We start from the raw sequence: 20,331 nt of genomic DNA on the forward strand, positions 1-20,331 counted from the left end.
CAGACCCGCTCAGCCAGGGTGAAGGGGGAGGAGCCTTTGCCGGTTCCCCCTCGGGGGCCGAGGGCTCGCACTGGGGCGGAGGGCTCGCACTGGAGAACCTAGACTGCAGCTGCGGGACTCAAGTGGATCACAAGACGGCGAAGCAGCTGCAGCTCCCGTCATAAAAGAGAGATAAAATGCCACTGGAGTTCTGAGGAAAGAGAGTCCCCTGAGCGTGGGAGCAGAGAGCAGGGGAGGACAGGAAAGAAAAGAAAGTTAGGAAAGGGTGTGTGAGACACGGGGGCAGTTGGTGTTGACTGCAGAGGGAGAAAGGGGCGCGCGCGTGCAAGCTCCCACGCCTTCCCGTGGGTGGGTGAGCGGAATCACGTGCATGCGGAGGCCAGCCTCTCCTGTTGGTTCTCACGTGCTTCCCACCCTTTTGTTTGAGACAGGGTCTTCCATTAGCGTTAGCGGGGAGCTTGACCACATTGGTTTTCAGGGACTTACCGGTCAGACTCCCCTCGTCTGAGATTATAGCATGCCGTCAAGTCGGGCTCTTTTTAAATTAATTACATTTATTTATTTAATGCATGGAAATGCATGTGTGACAGTGCTTGTGGGTGTCAGAGGGTAACCTGAGGGAGTCTCTTCTCTCCTATCTTTTTTTTTTTTTTTTTTTTTTTTTTTTTTTTTTCCAGAGCTGGGGACCGAACCCAGGGCCTTTTGCTTGTTAGGCAAGCCCTCTACCACTGAGCTAAATCCCCAACCCCTCTTCTCTCCTATCTTGAGAGTCCCAGAGATCAAACTCAGTTATGTTTAGTAGCAAGTGTCTCTATCGGCTGAACCATCTTACTGGCCTGTGGCTTGCTTTTTTTTTTTTTTTTTTTTTTTTTGTACAGGGTCTCTTTAAGTAACCCAGGCAGCTGTCCTGGAACTTGCAATGTACACCAAGCTAACCTTGGACTCAGAGATCTACCTGCCTCTCTCTCCGGAGGTGGTTTAAAAGCCATGGGTGACCACACCCAGCTATCCTTTTTTCTTTTCTTTCTTTCTTCTTTTTTTTTTTTTTTAACGTGAGCCCTAAGGATCTGAACTTCTGGCCACTGTCTATAATAGCAACGAAGCTGTCCCACCATGAAAGAGCCAAGCCTGAGACCCAGGCGCTTTGCTACCCTAGCTTGGGCAAGTTAACCTGATCTCTCTGAGCCTAATTCTGCCTCTGCAAACCGGGATTTGTGTCAGCCTTGTGGTTGCTATGGAGATAAATGAAACCCTGCAATTAAAGCGCCTTGCATAGTACCTGGCTTGAACAAGTATCTAGATGCGTTTGGTGATCTTGAGAAAAGCAGAAACAAAGGGACGGGAAAGAAAGAGGGATAGGCAAGGGTGAGACAGGGCAGGAGATTTTGTGACCAGGATTTTGGGTCAGGCGTCATCGAAATTATTTCAAGAGTCGTGGAGGTGGGATGCACAGGATCCTGGTGGTCCTGGCAGGCTTCTGAGAGGGGCCAGTGGTTAAATTCTGCTTGGGAAAAAACCAAAAACCTGAAGAAGACGACTGGCCAGACTGAGGCTAACTTGAAAACAGCCAGAGTTCCCCAGGCTCGTGCTGACTGATGCCCAAGGAGGATGAACAGGGAGGTAAACGCCAATCTCACTTGCAAACTACAACGGAGAGACACCCAGCCTTGTTTCTCATAAAAGCCATGAGATTTCCCGGGGGAGTTGTTCACCTGTGTTCCATGCTCGCCCTGGCGCCACAGTTCACGGCAGTGCTCGCCCAGAACCTCTCTATCATCCAGGCCCAGTGAGACCTCCTGGTTCACTGGGACAAGTTCCTCAACCCCTACCTTCCCTCCTCTCAGGTCTAAGCATGGCGCCCTCCCTTACCTGGACTCCTGACACAGGCTGCTCAGATGGCTCAAGGTGTAAGACCTGGGCTGGCCGCCTCAGTGACTTGCGTCTCCCAGTGAGACCATGTGAAATCTATGTCAGAGGTTTCTGAACCCACAACCCAATTGTTCTGCAATCTCTAACAGTGTATTGCTTTCATTTGCAGAGAAACCAATGCTTGCTTGCTTTTCTTTCTTTCTTTCTTTCTTTCTTTCTTTCTTTCTTTCTTTCTTTAATTTTCGAGGGGCTTGGGCTAGAACCCAGGGCCTTTCACATGCAGGCAAGTGCCTTACAACTGAGCTCCACTCCCAACTCCAAGTTAATTTTTATCTTATTAAGTCCTAGGTGTTCCTGACCAGCAGGTTTTGAGAATCTCTTAAGAGTTCTTTCGCAGAGGGAGGGCCTTTTCTTTCACTCAAGCATGCACGTACACATGCACCAAACACTGAGTGTACCCTGTGGACTTCTCACTGGGAAAACAGACATGGCCGCCCAGAAACACACGGGTTAATGAAGGCAAGATGGCTCACCAGGCAAGCTTGCCTTCTAAGCCTGATGTTCTGTGTTCAATTCCAGGAAGCTACATTATGAAGAGAGGAAATCTGTCCCTAGGCCCTAAGTGGTCCTCTGACCTCTGAACATTTACCATGGACTGCAGGTACCCGCAGAATAAATACATGTTTTTAAAAAAGGACTTTCTTCAATGAGTGCTATTGAATGTTTCACACATGTGTGCTTTTCCTCTCCATGTGAACTCCAGCGGGTAAAGAGAGTGCCTTAACCAGCAGGACAAACTATCACGTGCTTTCCACAGGCAGCCGGAACTTACTTGTCTTCTTTTGGCTTTGGTTTTAAAAATCACCCAATTCTTCTCCTTGGCTGCTCTAAGATAGGATCTCTCTATGTAGCCCCAAGCAGGCCCCCAATTCAAGATCTCCTCGTCCACCCCAAAAGTGCTAGGTAAGCACCACAGTATCCAGATCAATTACTTTTAAGTGTGCACTAGTGTTCTGTCTGCATGTGTGTCTGTGAGGGCGCCAGAGCCTCTAGACTTTGAGTTGCAGACCGTTGTGAGCCGCCATGTGGGTGCTGGGAACTGAACCTGGGTCCTCTGGAAGAGCAGCCAGTGCTCTTAACTGCTGAGCCATCTCTCTAGGGCCCCAGCTCAATTATTTTTTAATCTGTCATATTTATCAAAAAAATCAGGCTCTACACTATAGAAAGAAAAGAGAAGTTTAGGTGACTTTGTATTCAATCTCTGCCATATATAATATATATTATCAATAATATTTATATATAATTTATATATAAATGGCACCCAGGTGGAGGTCAGAGAACAACTTGCAGGAGTTGGTTCTTTCCTTCCGCCATATGGGTTCCTGGCATGGAACTCAGGTCACCACCGTGACAGCACCTTTACACACCGAACAATCCAGCCAGCCACAGCAGTAAGACCTTCAACAAATGCCTTAATCCCTAAACTGGTCATTTACAGCTACCCATAAGGTTGAAGATTATGTGTGTAAAAGACCTGGCATATTGAAGGCCACTGTGACTCCCGAAGGCAGCTATTAACTAATTCCTTTAAAGAACTATAGGACAGCTCTGAGTCTGACTTTCACATATGTAAATTAGGGACATTCACAAATGAGGTTTAAAGGAGAAAACGGATACGGCCTAAGGCCTGATATATTGCAATTACTCATAAGAACGTCAGTAAACTATTCAGCAATCCTGTTGCTCTTTCAACAACTGAGGCCTCCTATTATTTCTGGCATAGATCCTTTGGCAAAATGAATTCTTCTCTCCCAGGCTCTTCAGGCCTGAGACACACCGACCAAAGTCCACTAAAGAGGCCCAGAAGAGCCCAAAGGGAAAGCGCAGGGCTAGCCTGCTGCATTCCTGCCTCTGGGGAGCAGCTCTGTCCCTCTGCCAGCCCCGTGGACTTCCCATCAGAGTTTAGGAGGGGCACCCCTCTTGGGATTCCTTTCCGACAGAACTCTCTGGAGGTATGGGCTCGGGGCCTATCTGATCTTTGGACTCTGAGGAAGTGAAGAAATAACCTGGTTTTAGATGAAGACATCAAGAACTCCAGGGACAGGATTGAGCAACGAGGCGGTAAAACCAGCAAAGCCGCCTGATAGGAACGGTCTAGGGAAGCAACAAACGGCAGGGAGAACCTCTGTTGCCTGTGGAGGCCTTGCAGTTTACAAAGCACTTTCATACTCTGTAATATAAATGAGGAGGGGGGGAGGAGAGGGAGGAGGAAAAGAGAAAAGGAGGCGAGGAGGATGAGGAAGAAGAGGAAAAGGAGGAGGAGGAAAAGGAGAAAAATGTGGAGGAGAAGGAGGGGAGGAGGAAAAGGAGGAGGAGGTGGTGGTGGTAGTGGTGGTGGTGGAGGAGGAGGAGGAGGAGGGGAGGAGGAGGAGGAAGAGGAGGAGGAGGAGGAAGAGGAGTAAGTTCCAGAGAGCCTATGTATGTGATTCGCCCAGGTCAGGGGAGTGAGGCAGAGCTGTTTGCTGCATTTCAAGTTCATAGAGCACTGTGAGGAAGAACTGTGTCTCTTCTTCCACCAGTATGGAAAACAGGACAGCACATAGTGGAACGCAGCGTCAAGGACACAAAACTGCCCGCTCTCAGGGACGGACGGATGGACGTGAGGCAGAGTCAGGGCAGGAATCTCAAAATGAGGGAGTGACAATCCCCAATGACCCCGGGAGGGCATAGGTGCAGGGTGGATTCTGTCAGGATTTATCTGAATAGGAAACAGAGACGATGAAGAGCAAGGATTAGCGCGCAGATTCTGGGATTGAGAGACAAAGAGGCCCCACGCTGGAATATGAAAGGTCTTTGGAGAGCTCAGTTACGAACTGGAGCTTTGGTCAATCAAACTTACCCAGTCACGCTGATCATTCAAAGGCAACCTCAGAAGGGTCACTCCACAGAAACCCGGCACCGCCCAGGAGCCCGTGGGCCTCTGGGAATACTAGTTCTTTCACTTAACCTGCGAATTTAAACTCGTTCCCTGTCTCTAAATTTACACTACAAGTCCCGGGACACAACGCGGCGCCTTATCATTTCCAGGACTACAATTCCCAGGTTTCCTGACTACACCCTGGGGCGGCGTGAAATCAGCCAAGACCAGGTGAGATTGCGCCCCCTGGTGTCTGAGGGAGCAGTAGCCATGGTGACACGCCTCGAGCGGAGGGTTATAGTACTGGAAAGTAACCCTCCGCCTCACCGGTCCTCAGATAGTTCCCAGGCGTGCCTGGAAACACACCCGGTTTCACTTTGTTCTCAGGGAGATTGGAGATGAGAGGTTGTTTTCCGTTTCTGTAGACATTATTCCCTGTGAAAATATGAGACTGATTGTCAAGGACACATCAAGCCGCTCCCGGTGACACCTTGGAAGGTGTCCATTGTTCTCAGGAAGATTCAGCTGAGAACAGGGAGGAACCTAAGGGATCTTGGGATCCATGCACAACTCAACCCACCTTCTCCTATTCACCTCCATTTAAGTGTCCGGTGCTGGGTTTTTGGAGACACACTGGTGAACAAGATATTGTCTCTAGGGTTAACAGAATTCACAATCTAGCAGAATTCAGAAAAGAGGGGGTGAACAACAGCAAGTGCAGAAGGCTTGAAAAGCACCCGCCCAAACTAAGGAAAGGGAACCAGATCTCAAGATGCTCAAAGGAAAAAAAAAATGCTAACATTAGGTCGGAAGGAAAAGTACAGGGAATGTGGAAATATCAGATAAGAGTGAATTCACTCTTACACAGGAGTTGAGAGCTGGGCTGGAGAGTCCTATAAATGTCAACAAAGACTGGATCCTAAACATTTGAGCTGGATGGTGGTAGCGCATGCCTTTAAACCCTAGCACTTGGGAGTCAGAGGCAGGCAGATCTCTGTGAGTTCGAGGTCAGCCTCGTCTACAGAGTGAGTTCCAGGGCTACACAGAGAAACCCTCTTTGTAAAAAACTAACAGAAGGGGCTGGGGATTTAGCTCAGCGGGAGAGCGCTTACCTAGGAAGCGCAAGGCCCTGGGTTCGGTCCCCAGCTCCGGAAAAAAAAAAAAAGAAAAAAAAAAAAAACAAAAAAACAAAAAACTAACAGAAGAACATGAAAAAAAGGAAGGGGAGAAAGACAGACCGACAGACAGTAAGGTCAATCAATAGGTTGTTATCTTACACACTATGGACTTTGTGATCAGAGCTGCGACAATATAAAATGGCTAAGAATAAAGAAGCCGCTCTCGGCTTCCCGTTACGCTGAGTCCTTTGCTGTCGTTCACCTTGGTGTTCATGATCGATCTTGTCAACACAGGGTCTCATGCCTATATGTCGAGTGGGCTTCCCTTCTGAGCCCGCTGTCCAGTTTCCCTTCCTTGATTTGTAAAAAGATTTATATTATTTTATGTGCATGGCTGTTTTGGTCAGTGCACCACGTACGTGTCTTGTGCCAAAAGAGGCCAGAAGAGGGCGTCAGTTCCCCTGAAACGGCAGTTTCATACCCAGTGATCCAATAGGTAGGTTCTGGGAGCTGAACGTGGAACAGTGAGTGCTCTTAATTGCTGAGCCTTCTTTCCAAAGCACCCACTGTGCCCCTACACCACGGCCTTTAAAGGCTCTATTGTAACTTCTGCCCGCCTCGAAATATAGAACAATCCCCATACCCTGAAAGGTTGCCACAGCAATTTAAAACTAGCCCCCTCCTTGATATGTTCTGTAATGCAGAATGCTGATGCAGTGGGGAGAGGGAGAGAGAGGAGAGAGAGAGGAGAGAGAGAGGAGAGGAGAGGAGAGGAGAGGAGAGAGAGAGGAGAGAGAGAGAGAGAGAGAGAGAGAGAGAGAGAGAGAGAGAGAGAGAGAGAGAGAGAGAGAGAGAGAGAGAGAGATCTAGCCCAGTCCTTTTATTCTCCAGCCTGACTCCTACCTGGCTGTTGCTAGGTAACTGTTGGGCGGAGCCAAGAAGAAACGCTAACATTCCTGGCCCCTAGAGAGGAAACCTCTGCTCCTTCTCTTGTTAGTGGGGCAAGCAATAGTTTGTCAATTTTCACAATGGTGTTTTATGCTCCTTGAATGATACTCACGTCAGTGCCATTCTAGTCCAAGGCCAGAGAAGCGCAGTTGCCAGTGAACAAGCTACATTTCCCCTTGTTGCAGGGAAGGTCAGGGGAGTTCAGTAAGAAGGTGTTGCAAAGGACTCATCGAGAAGTCTAGACTTCTGCTTCCTTATCTGGGGGACAGCTAAAAGAAACATGACTTTGCTTTGAGATGGAGGATTTCAAGAAGTGCCAGGGCCAGTTAGCTGGCTCAGTAGGTAAAGGCAATTGCCCCCAAGCCTGACCACTTGAGTTTAATCCACAGAACCTCACTGATAAGAGAAGATAATCAACACGGGCGCACACACACACACACACACACACACACACACACACACACACACCTCTAAATAAAGAAAAAAAAATAAACTTTAAAAATTTAAAGAAGTCAGGGGCTGGAGAGATGGCTCAGTGGTTAAGATCACTGACTGATCTTCCAGAAGTCCTGAGTTCAAATCCCAACAACCACATGGTGGCTCACAACCATCTATAATGGGATCTGATGCCCTCTTCTGGTGTGTCTGAAGACAGCGGCAGTGCACTCATACACATGAAATTAATAACTCTTTAAAAAATTTTTCAAGAAGTGTTCGGTTTCAGTCCGGCACAAGGACCTGAGGTGTGTATTTTACATATCAAAGCAGACCTGACCTCCAGGTTCTCCTAGCATCCCTCAGTCCCTACCTGGCGTAACCTGCCCTCAACCCTGAATTTTCTCATGGGCTGAGCTGCCCTTCCCCCAGAGGCTCTTCCTTCTATAATCCAGACATTTTGGTCTCCTTAGCCACCCCCCTCCTCCTCCTCTTTCCCCTCCCCTTTCTCTCCCTTTCTATGGCGACTCCTCTGGCCTCAGTCCTCGGGGACTGCTTCCCAATAATCCCGTGTTTAATATAATCTAATCTAGCTTTAATTGGCTCATTTCACCACTGGAGAAATAACTTATCAGTGAGTTGATGAAAAGCTATCCCAATAAGATTTGTCTGGAAGGAGGGAGGGAGGTCTGGGCTCAGCTAAAGCTATCAGAGAAAAGAAACGGGAGTCTTGGCAGCAAGAATGGAGGTGCTTGGTTCTTCTCCTGGTTTGGACAATATTCGTGTCTTTCCCATGCCCAGGTACTTTTATTTGTGTGGTTACTTCACAGCCCCGGAGTGAGCTTGTCTGTTGTTGCTGTTTGTGGAGTTTACGGGTCAACAAGGGCGTTCCCTGAGCTCAGCCAGGGGCCTTTCTCTCTTATCTGATGTGTTGCTGTCTCACCCCGGGTTGTAGCTGGGATGTGTAGAAATGACTGGACTTTGTGTCCCGGGGATCTGTAGAGACAATAGGTGACTGGGGACTTTGGATCATTCTCAGAACTTCGTACATGCAAAGCTTTTGCTCTGCCACAAGCTTCTACCTGCAGGCCTGCAGCCTGCGTTTAAGCAGCCTGAGTTGCAGTGGCACCGCTGTGAGTTGTACGAGATGACCACTCGCTAAGCCTCCTTTCCCGCCTCCATAGGTCGAAGCTTGCATAACACAAACAGGACCCTTGTTTGGAAAAAGGAGCACACTGGGCCCAGATGGCATGGCGACCTACACTTACAATGCGTTCAGGATGGCTGAAGCAGACAGATCAATACAAGTTTGAGGACAGCCTGGGCTACGTAGTTCCAGAGTGAGTTTCAGGCTAGCCTAATCTACACAGCAAGAAAAGCATTATAAAATATCTTCCTTGTTGTAAACTTCATACCATATGATCATGTGAGTACAAGGCGAGGTCCCTCCCCAGGGCCACAGGAAGGTGAAACTTCCCCAGTTCTTCTGTGACTGTTATGAAATATAATACAGTGGTGGCAGGAGTAAGGGTGTATGTGGTGGGCCCATGCCAAGGGAAATCACAGCCATGTGATAGACCCAACTCAAGGGAAGTTTACTGAGGGGGAAGGGAGTGGGGACCTGGAAAAGGGGTAGCAACAGAGAAAAGGGTTGAGGGAGGTGGAGGACAAAAAGAGAAAGAGAAGCCGGCTGGGAACACGTGAGAACAGAGAGATAGATAGATTGAGAAGGGAGAGAGAGAGGAGGGGACAGAGGGGAGAGAAGGAAGGGGGGGCTGGGGTGGAGAGCCAGGCCACGCCCATCTTATGACACGTGACGAAGCTATTGCTTCATGGCACTGGTGGGAGGAGCCTAGAGGAATCGTCCATCTGTAACCCTACAGCAACTCTGACAATGAAAGGGGACAAAAGGACAGGATGACCTCATGCTTTTTAAGTCACAGAGTCAACTTGTTCCCCTAAAACTCAGCAACACCTGCTCAAGCCTCTTGGCCATTTCTCATGCAGAAGTCTGGAAGGACTGGGTCAAGGCGCTCTGAGTGCTGCTGCACCGTGTCCAGCCGAGTCAGACAAACCCTTTTGACATCATTTTATTCTGTGGGTTTCTTTTCTTCCTTCCTTCCTTCCTTCCTTCCTTCCTTCCTTCCTTCCTTCCTTTCTTAAGAAATAAACCCGTCTAGTTATATAAGGTGGGGTTTTGTTTTGTTTTAAGAATTATTTATTTTATCTATATGGGTACACTGTAGCTGTCTTCATGAGCACCAGAAGAGGGCATTGGATCCCATTACAGGTGGTTGTGAGCCACCATGTGGTTGCTGGAATTTGAACTCAGGACCTCTGGAAGAGTAGACAGTGCTCTTAACCACTGAGCCATCTCTCCAGCCCAACATCATATTTTTTTTTTCTTTTCTTTTTTTCGGAGCTGGGGACCAAACCCATTATTATTATTTTTTAAACATTTATTTATTATGTATACATCATACAGCTTTCTACCTGCATGTATGCCTGCAGGCCAGAAGAGGGCACCAGACCTGATTACAGATGGTTATGAGCCACCATGTGGTTGCTGGGAATTGAACTCAGGACCTCTGGAAGAGCAGACAGTGCTCTTAACCTCTGAGCCATCGCTCCAGCCCCAAACCCATTATTTTTAATTTCTCATTTTTTTCTGTGATGCTGAGGATTTAGCCCATGTTAAAAATTTTTTTTTAAATAAATTCAGTTTAGCTAGGGTCAGAAACTAGCTTTCTCTGTGTTTATATACTAATTCTTTTTTTTTTTTTTTTCGGAGCTGGGGACCGAACCCAGGGCCTTGCGCTTACTAGGCAAGCACTCTACCACTGAGCTAAATCCCCAACCCCCTAATTCTTTTTTTTTTATATAAATTTATTTTTTTAAGATTTTTATTTTATTGTATGAGTACACTGTAGCTGCCTTCAGACACACCAGAAGAGGGCATCAGATCTCATTACAGATGGTTGTGAGCCACCATGTGGTTGCTGGGATTTGAACTCAGGACCTCAGGAAGATCAGTCGGTGCTCTTAACCACTGAGCCATCTCTCCAGCCCCCTAATTCTTTTATTTAAAAAATTATGTCCTGAGTTCAATTCCCAGCAACCACATGGTGGCTCACAACCATCTTTAATGAGATCTGGTGCCCTCTTCTATTATGTCTGAAGACAGTGACAGTGTACTTATATATAATAAATAAATAAATCTTTTAAAAAATTATTAACCTTTATTTTTATTTTATGGGTATTTCATCTGCAGGTATGTCTGTATATTGTACACATGCAGTAGCAGCAGAGGGCGAAAGAGAGTGTTAGAACCCCTGGAATTCCAGATGTTGGTGAACCTTCATGTGGGTGCTGCACGCCCAAGTTCTCCGGAAGAGCAGCCATCTCTCCAGCCTCTGCCCAGACTCCTGACCCAGGAATGATCTTCTATAGGGGATGTGATCCTCTCTGGTGGAGCTTGCATCGGGAGGGACACACATGGAGCAGTGACGGAGGAAAGCAGCACCAGCTAGATTAGCCGACTCAAGCTTGGTGGTCAATGGAGGGACAGATGCCCCAGCAGCCTGGCCCTCACGTTAGAGGAGTCAGTGTCTGAACTGAGTCCCGAGTCCAACCACACCGGTGAGTCACCCTGTGACCGGTGAGTCACCCTGTGACCGGTGAGTCACCCTCTGTGGTGGTTTGAATACACTTGGCCCAGGGAGTGGCACCGTTAGGAGGTGTGGCCTTGTTGGAGTAGGTGTGTCACTGTGAGGGTGGGCTTTGAGACCCTCCACCTAGTTACCTGAGGAGTCAGTCTTCTCCTAGCAGCCTTCAGATGAAGATCTCTGCTCCTCTCAGCTCCTCCGGCGCCATGCCTGCCTGGATGCTGCCATGCTCCCGCCTTGATGCTAATGGACTGAACCTCTGAACCTGTGAGCCAGCCCCAATTCAATGTTGTCCTTGTGAGAGTTGCCTTGGTCATGGTGTCTGTTCCCAGCAGTAAACCCTAACTAAGGCACTGTGTGTCACATGTGCTGTCAAGTCATTTAATCCTCCAGTGGAACATACCTTTTTATTTCCAGAACAGAAACAGCTTTCCTATTTTTCAAACAAGGGAACACAGGGGTGAAAAGGTCCCAACAGACGCTGTCAACTGCCCACTATATATGCTTCATTCCCCCACCACCACCCCGCACCCCTGCCTCCCTGAGTCATCTCGTGGGGAGGTTACCCCAGCTCCTGAGAGCTCCTTCACTCAAGATCTGACTTCTGTCCAGTTGCTTCCTTGCCTGCGGTAAGGCCAACCATCATGGTAGCAAGTTCAGAATGGTGCAAAGTGGCTCATCTCATAGTGGAGCGAAGGCAGAGACAGCAGGAAGGGGCTGCGGACAAGACATCTGCTGTAAATTAGATGCTCCCCAACCTGCCTTTCAGCAATTCATTTGCAGCTGCTTAGGTGAAATACATAAAAGACCCTGGCCACCCCACTCTCTCTCCCCATCCCCATCTTCTCCTTCCCCTCCTTCCTGATCCCTTTCACCTCCCCTCCCTCCCTCCCTCTCTCTACTTCCGTCCCTCCCCCTCCCTCCCTCTCTCCCCCTCTCTCCCTCTCTTGCTCTTCATTCCTCTCTCCCATTCTCTCATTCCCTTTGTCTTGTTCATTCTGTCTGTCTGTTCTCTCTCTCTCTCTCTCTCTCTCTCTCTCTCTCTCTCTCTCTCTCTCTGTCCTTCCCTCTCTCCCCCTCTTCCAGACAGCCTTTAAATCTCCCCCTTCCTCCAATAAACCCCTTGCCCTCGATCTGTTTCATGGTGTGACTTTGTGGTGTTCCTTGACTCTAACCAGAACAAGGTTCCTTTTCACTGCTTTATCCTAACCACACCCCCTAGGGCAAACTCCCAGTAACCTACTTGCTCCAACCAACGCATCCGCCCCCACCCCGGCTCCTAATAGTCCATGAGCCCTGTACTCACTGGTAAAGTCAGCACTTTGATGAGCAGAAGTCCCTTCTCGATGGTGCCTTTAGCTGGAGATGTGGCTCAGCTGGTAGAGTGCTTGCCTAGCGTGCACAAAGCCCTGGGTTCCATTCCCAGCATCAGTATAAAGTTGGGTGTGGACGTATTGCCTGTAGTCCCAGGTATAGACAAAGGATCAGACATTCAAAGTCGTTCTTGGCTGCATAATGAATTTGAGGCTGGCCTGGAATATATATGTACACACACACACACACACACACACACACACACACACACACACACACACACATATATATATATATATATATATATATATATATATCCCTGCAACCACATGGTGGCTCACAACCAATCTGTAATGGGATCTGATGCCCTCTTCTGGTGTGTCTGAAGATAGCAACAGTGTACTCACATACATAAAATAAATAATTTTTTTAAAAAAAGCCCTATCTTTTAAAAACCAATGTGCCACCTGCTGGGGACTAAGTCTTTGTTTGACATAAGCCCAGTTTAGGCATATACAGTGGTTTGAATAGGTATGGCCCCCAGAGACTCACATATTTGAATGCTTGGCTCGTAGGGAATGGCACTATTGGGAGGTGTGGCCTTGTTGGGGTGGGTGTGGCCTCTTGAAGGATTCAGTCACTGTGGAGAAGGAGCGTTGAGGTCTCCTATACTCAAGCTATGCTGAGTATGACGTAGTCTCTCTGCTGCTTTCAGATCAAGATGTGGAACTCTCAGCTCCTTATCCAGCACCATGTCTGCCTGGATGCTTCCCGCCATGATGATAATGGACTGAACCTCTGAAACTGTAAGCCAGCCCCAATTAAACTCTTTTATAAGAGTGGCCTTGGTCGTGGTGTCTTTTCACAGCAGTAAAAACCAAACTCGTACAGCATTTCATATCCAAACCACAACATTCGTCCTCATTCCTTCCCTGTCTTCTAACAAATCCCAAATGTCATTCCATCATCAGGAAAGACCCGTGCTTAGACACTCACCCAGTTAGCATGATAGATTTAAAATGTCAGTCATACCATGCCCAGTTCATAGGCAGCAAACAGAAGGAGACAGGGCCGGGATGATTGTCAGGGTCCCCGCAGACCCAGGATCAAAACTACCATTGACCTAGTCTGTTGTGACATCTTGATTCCTGGCTACAGAAAGAACCAGAAGTGGAGTTTCTGGGGTCCCCTTATTTTTCCTCTCTCCTGACTCCAGGCCTGGGTGTGACCTCAGGATCACCAGAGACCAGGGTGGGAGGAGCGGGGACGACCCAGCCCAGAGAAGAGCGGGCAGGGGGAAGATGGGCAGGGCGTCCACATTCTGCTTTCTGGCTCCCTTCAGGCCTTTGAGAGTTTCTTGGCTCCAGGAACATCCTGCTTCCCAGAATCTCTCCTCAGAAATGACTGGTGGAGACAGAGCCAGCTCAGAGATGCCAGAGGCCAAGGCAGGGCCTGATTCCCACTCCTACTCTTCTCTCTCTGGCTCCCAGCCCTGCTGTCACAGACCCCATCAAAAGCCCGGTAGAGGCTTGACCTCCTGCCAAGCGTAAGGCAGCCTGAGGATACGAAGCTCTCAAGAGTTTAGGGATGGGGGTTGGTGCCGGAACAGGTTGGAAGTAGAAAGGTTACTATCAGCCCTTACTTACCATTCTGGGGACAGTCACAAGCTTGACACACGGTAGCAGTCCTTTGTCAAAAGCCCTGAACGCTTCAGACTAGTGTCTTCCTGCAAACCAGATTCCACTCCTCTTCCTCAGGCAGAGTGACTAAGGGTCCCTGCCGCCACACACCTGACCACCTCTCTCCTCTCAAGTCTCCAGATGCTCTCATCACTTCAGTACCTTCTCTCAAGCCCAGGTAGGTGTCTCTCCTGGACATCTCCCCTCCCCCTTCCCATGCTCCTCTTCGGTCCTCTAACAGCCACCCTGCCCCCAACCCTTGTACACACAACATTGAAGTGACCTTCTCCCTACCTGGTGTTTCGTCACTGGGATGAGAAGAATAATTTAAGACAGTCTTGCTAGAAGCCCAGACTTGGATTGAACTCACAGCAATCCTCCTGCCTCAGCAAGCTTCCTGTTGCCCACAGGCATGTGTCATCATACACAGCACATGTGTATCTTATTCTAAGTCTGGGATTGGCTTTAAAACATTGGCTGCCGGGACTGGGGAGATGGCCCCGCTGATAAAGAGATTGCTCCACTCGTACGTAAATACTAGCTGGGTGTGTCAGCCCACCTGTAATTCCAGGAAGAGAGAGGGGAAACCCAGAGCAAGCTGGATGGCTGAACTAGCCTTATAGGTGAGCTCTGCATTTGATTGAGAGGCCTGGCCTCAATGAATAAAGCGGAGAGTGATTGAACGTGACTCCCAATGTCAGCCTCGGGGCCCTGCAGACATGTAGACACAGGAACACCGACACACACGGCCCTATGCTTTACACCACATACACACAAAAGAATATAAGTAAACATTGGCTGTACTATCACTTAAATATGACAAGGGCCACAAATCACAGCATCTTCCATTAGAAGACTTCTCATAGATCTCAAGAGGAGGGTTGACATCATGCCCTGGGAGACATCCAAAGAACTACCTGAACAGCCGGGAGGCAGGATTCTCTAGTGTGGTCTCCTTGGGAATGGGAGGGAGGTGCAACAGGAAGGTTAGGCCTGGCCAATCTATCTGTACCATTTCAGGGGTTTAGGGACTGTCCCTGGGTCTTTGGTACCCGGTCCTGGTGGTCAAAGCATAACAGTGGCCCTGTGAGTGGGCCAGCTGAGGAGGTGACAGGGATGAGCTCTGAGCTCAGTGGAAAGCCTCCGAAAAGTCCAGGTCACTCCAGGGCCCGCTGCTGACTCTCACTTCACAAAGAGAGCCTTGGTAAGGATCCAGGCCAAGCTGGGGTGGGGCCTGCTTAGGAGACAGGGAGAACAGAGGCCAGTGCTGTGATCTTGCTGCCAAGTGGTAGGTAGGGGTGGGAACAAGGTCAGGGAGTAGGGGTGAAGAGATGGGGACTAGGCTTCAGGGCTTGTTTGAAAGTGGCATGGGGGGGGATTTATGGACAACCAGAGAAGGTGCCATGTTCATTCTAAGAGGCCCATCCTGTTCCTAGTCTGGAATTCACGTGTGTGTCCCACCACAGCCCCTGTTGTGTCCTGAACTACCACAATGACCTTGGTGGCTTAATAAAGGGATTTTTAGGCCGTGATACCCCCAGGGTTCAAGATGTACAGGAAGTGAATGCGATGTCTGACCCATAGTGGACTCAGTACACAGCTGCTGCCCCATCCTCGGAGAAAGTAAAGAGTTCGTCAGAGCTGATGTCAGATCTGGGTACCAGCCCTATTCTCCACTAGCTAGGCCACCCTGAAGAGCCATCTTCCCTCCCCTTATCCGGAAGCCAAGGTAGAAGGCCTAGTTCTTCTCGAAGTTAGGAGAATTAAATGGGGCTCTGTCTGTCTGGGCCCAGCTCTTGCACAGGCTCGGTCAGCTACCACAGCAATGACCTCATGTAACACAGCCAGGCTGCAGAGGTAAGCCAAGACTCCGAGAGAAATGGGACTGTGGAACTGAGGCCTCTCTGTCTCCTCCTCAGAGCTCACCTCTGGGCCTGCTCCCTACCCCACCCCAGCCCCCAGCCCTCTGCAGGCTCTCTCCTCAAGACACTCACAGAGAGCTGACATCACTCAAGATGCCGGGCAGACATCCCTGGGGACGGGGAGGGAGAGGAGGAGAAATGAATCCTCTTGCCTCTGCTTGGAAGGCAGCCTCTTAATTACCTGGGGTTGAGGCAGCCGGCTTGCTAGGTAACAGCCTGGCTCTTCTGGTTAATCCCCAGGTGGTCAGGGCTGACAGGAAGGCGTCTGGGTGTGGACAGCTCTGAGAAGGTCCAGGAACTCCCTTGAGGGATCCACGACTTCAGATATCGTCAGAGTCTACTTCAGTGCAACGCAGTGGAGGGGAGAATAAAATTATTTCAGGATCAAGCTTTGAAATTTACTTACTTGGTTTGTCCAATCCTGCATTTCAAAGAACTCTGTCCCTTGGGAATGGCCATGCCTCAGAACTCAGCCTGCAGCCTGAGGTATTGACTGTGTACAGTGGCTGCTCACCTCCATGGCCTCCAGCTTTATTTATTTAGTTTAGTTTCTCGTGTAGCCCTGGATATCCTGGAACTTGCTCTGTAGACCAGACTGGCCTCGAACTCACAAGAGCTCGGCCAGCTTCTGCCTCCTGAGTGCTGGGATTAAAGGCATGGACCACACTGCCCAACTTTAAATTTTTTAATTAATTAATTTAGAGACAGGGTCTAGGAAAGCCAGGCTGGCTTAGAACTGTGTATGTGGGCTGGAGAGATGGCTCAGCAGTTAAGAGCACCAGCTGCTCTTCCCGAGGTCCTGAGTTCAAAACCCAGTATCCACATGGTGGCTCACAACCATCTGTAATGAGATCTGATGTGTCTGAAGACAGCTACAGTATATTCATATAAATAAAAATTAATAAAAAATTAAAAAAAAAAACAGAAAAAGAGCTATGTATATATAGCTCAGGCTAGCTTTGAACTCATAGCAATCTCCCTGTCTCCTCACTCCTGACTGCTGGTATTACATGTAGGCTCTACCACATCCAGCTTTCTCTGAATAACAGAAGTTCATCCTACAGGAAGCAGAGACCCACACAGGGATGAGGAGAAGCTCAGACCTTGGGCAGTGTCCAGGTCTGGCCACTTAGAAGGTAGACTTGAGTGGAATAAAATTATTTTATTTTTATTATTATTATTATTATTATTATTATTATTATTATTATTATTAGTAGTAGTAGTAGTAGTAGTAGTTGTTGTTGTTTTGTTGTTTTGAGACAGGGTCTCATGTAGCCCAGGCTAGCCCAAACCTACCTGTGAATGACCTTGAATTTATGATCCTATTGTGTTTACCTCCTATGGTGTTCACCACCGTGCTACCAGGGAGAGAACCAAGTACTTTATGTACTGTACACAAGTATTCTACCAACTGAGCTACATCCATCCCTAACTCACCTCAAACTGTCAATCCTCCTGCCTCTACCTCAGTGACGTAAGAAGAAATAAGCCCTTTCCTCCCCACGTTGCCTTTTGGTCATGGTCCATCCCAGCAATAGAAAGCAATCTTAGCGACTGGGAGTCGGAGAGTCCAGCTGCCGGTTTGCTCTGCTGGGGGCTGAGGGGTGGGGCGTCTTCGGCGAGGTATCTCTGTGAGCCGATGTCTTAGCTGGTTTTCTGTTGCTGTGGTGAACATTATGATCAAAGGCAGTTTGGGGAAGACAGGGTTGACTTCACCCTCCTGTTGGTAGTCCACCGTTCAGGGAAGTCAGGGCAGGAACTCAAGGGAAGAGCCTGGAGGCACGGACTGAAACAGAGACCAGGGAGGAAGGCTGCGCCCTGGTTTGTTCTTCAAGAGTTGCTCAGCCTGTTTGGTTTTTACGCAGTTCAGGACCACACAATTCACTCGCCAAGGACGAGCACCCACAGACTTGCCTGCAGCCAGTCAGAGATACCTTTTCAAGTGAGGTCCTTTTTATGCCAGAAGACTCTCTCTGTGGTTCTCAAACTGTGGGTCCCGACCCCTCTGGGGACAAAGGACCCTTTCACAGGGGTTGTGTATCAGATATCCTGCGTGCCAGATATGGACAATTCATTACAGTCGCACAGTTACAGCTATGAAGCAGCAACAGAAATAATCTTAGGGTTGGGATCACCACAACATGAGGACGTGTATTAGAGGGTTGCAGTGTTAGGAAGGGTGAGACCCACTAGAGTCTGGAGCTCGTGCTGAGTGTGTGGGGGAGGGTGGTAACAACACGATGTGGGATGACAGGCCGAGGTACATGCCAGCATGGTCTGAGACTGAACCTGTGTCCTTGCACAAAGGACAAAAGTGCTCTATCACTGAGTCAAACCCCAGCCCCTGGGAATCCATCTATTTGAGGCCCACCAGGCACTGTTTGCAGACTATTGAGAAACAGCTATTCTGAGCATCCCCATTATACAGGTGAGAGAACAGAAGCACAGAGAGGGACAGTCACCTGCCCAGGAAGGCACAGCTTATTGGGAACATTTGGCCTGTACTGTTGTCAGCTGCCGTGCCTGTTCACATTTGGGCCCTTCCTCACAGAAGGTTATAGAAGTCTTTCTGAGGGTCGTCAGCTCAGCCTGAGAAAAACTGAAGGAGGGAGGTGACTGGAGTGCTTCAGAGCAAACTCCACAGAGTTGACCTAAGCTCCCGTTCCCTGAGTCCCTGTGCCTCAGGCAGGAAGCAACACTTGTCCCCAGGCTAGGAGGTGAAGCTACCTTAGCTGTGAGGCAAACACCACTGAGCTTAGAGATCCTAGAGCACTGGTTAGTTCTCAAGATCATACACACACACACACACACACACACACACACACACAGAGAGAGAGAGAGAGAGAGAGAGAGAGAGAGAGAGAGAGAGAGAGAAAGGGGCCTCGCCTCCTCCCCACTTGCACTCTGCCTCCCTCTGTCCTCATCTTTCTGCCCTGCCCACTCCCTGCTCCACAGGATGATAGTTTCCATCCCATAAATCAGCAGCCAGCAACAGGGCATGGGCCTCCAAGTGGCTTTGATGACTGTGCCCGGGGAGTCCTTCACACACCCCAGCCAAGTCTGTTTTTAGGATGAGCTGAGGACACCCCTCTTCTCTGCCTCCACCCAAGCCTGCAAGCTCGGGACTGGGTTTAGACAAGCCCAGGCCCAGTAGACCTGAGACTCTCCCCTGCGGGAATGAAGGTGAAGAGGGTGTGTGTGTGTGTGTGCTGGGTGTGTGAATGTATGTGGTATGTGTGTGTGTGTGTGTGTGTGTGAATGTATGTGGTATGTATGTGTGTGTGCGTGCTGGGTATGTGCTGGATGTGTGAATGTATGTGGTGTGTGTGTGTGTGTGTGCTGGGTGTGTGCTGGATGTGTGAGTGTATGTGGTGTGTGTGTGTGCTGTGTGTGTGCTGGGTGTGTGAAAGTATGTGCTATGTTTGTGTGTGTGTATGCTGGGTGTGTGTGTATGTGTGTATGTGCTGGGTATGTGTATATGTGTGTGCTGGAAGGATGTGTGTGTATATGTGTGATGTGTGTATGTGTGTGCTGCTGTGTGTGTGGTGTGTGTGTTCTGGGTGTGTGTATGTGTGTGTGCTGGGAGGACGTGTGTGCTTGTATGTATGTGGTGTGTGTATGAGTGTGCTGCTGTGTGTATGTGTGGTAAGGGGGAGGGTGTGTGTGTGTATGTGTGTATGTGTGTGTGCTGGTGTATATGTGTGTGTATGTTGCAATGCAAAGGAAGCATGCTTCCAGCATGAACCATCCATGAACCCAGGGTTGGGGGTAGGGTGGCAGTCAGATGGGATATCCCTCTGGTGTGAGGAATCTTTTCTTGAAAAGACACTACACATACATCTATGCACCCTAGATAGGGAGCCTGGAGTCTGTTTATTGCTGGGGAACCAGGTCACATATGCACTCTCCTGCCCCTGAACCTGTCCCCTTGTTGTCTCTGTGTGGAGCAGTTTTCTCTGAAGCTCCAAGGAGAGCTTCACAGTGAGGCCTACCGCATGCCCCTTGACGCCGCTGCCTTTCTTACCCTTTCCCGACACTATGAAAGATTTGCATTGTTTCCTTCTGGGAAAGAATCCTCCATGAAGTCAAGATGCTATCAGCTACCTGCTCCCCACAAGGCCAGCCCGACCCACAGGACGATGCTCACTAAATAACTGTGGAATGAAAGGAGGTGACCATTTCTTCCTACTCCCTCACAGTGATGGTGATTTTTCTCAAAAGCGTATTTTGAAGCTGGGAGTAGCTCCGTTGGTAGGGTGTAGCATGTAGGGGGCTCCGGGTTAGGTGTGACACCACATAAACCCAGTCCTGGTGGTGCCAGCCCACAATCACAGCACCCAGGAGGTCAAGGCAAGGGGAGCAGAAGTTCAAGGGCATTCTTGACTACAGAGCTCGTTCAAGGCCAGCCTCCGAAGCAAGCCAAACAGAAATGTAGCCGGGAGTACAGCTTTAGTACTGTAGTAG

General features: G+C 49.1%; 1 long non-coding RNA gene across 1 annotated transcript; it reads right to left on the reverse strand.

Annotated features, from left to right (window-relative positions):
- Positions 1–11,435: 11,435 nt before the first annotated feature.
- LOC116894791 lies at positions 11,436–16,185 on the reverse strand. The gene is made up of 3 exons (XR_004387040.1): positions 16,049–16,185; positions 12,259–12,410; positions 11,436–11,669 (listed from the first exon to the last, which is right to left on the reverse strand). It is a non-coding gene; the product is annotated as an uncharacterized LOC116894791 (long non-coding RNA).
- Positions 16,186–20,331: the final 4,146 nt, after the last annotated feature.

This window comes from Rattus rattus, chromosome 1 (genome assembly GCF_011064425.1).
Source record: "Rattus rattus isolate New Zealand chromosome 1, Rrattus_CSIRO_v1, whole genome shotgun sequence".
In the NCBI taxonomy this organism is placed as follows: domain Eukaryota; kingdom Metazoa; phylum Chordata; class Mammalia; order Rodentia; family Muridae; genus Rattus; species Rattus rattus.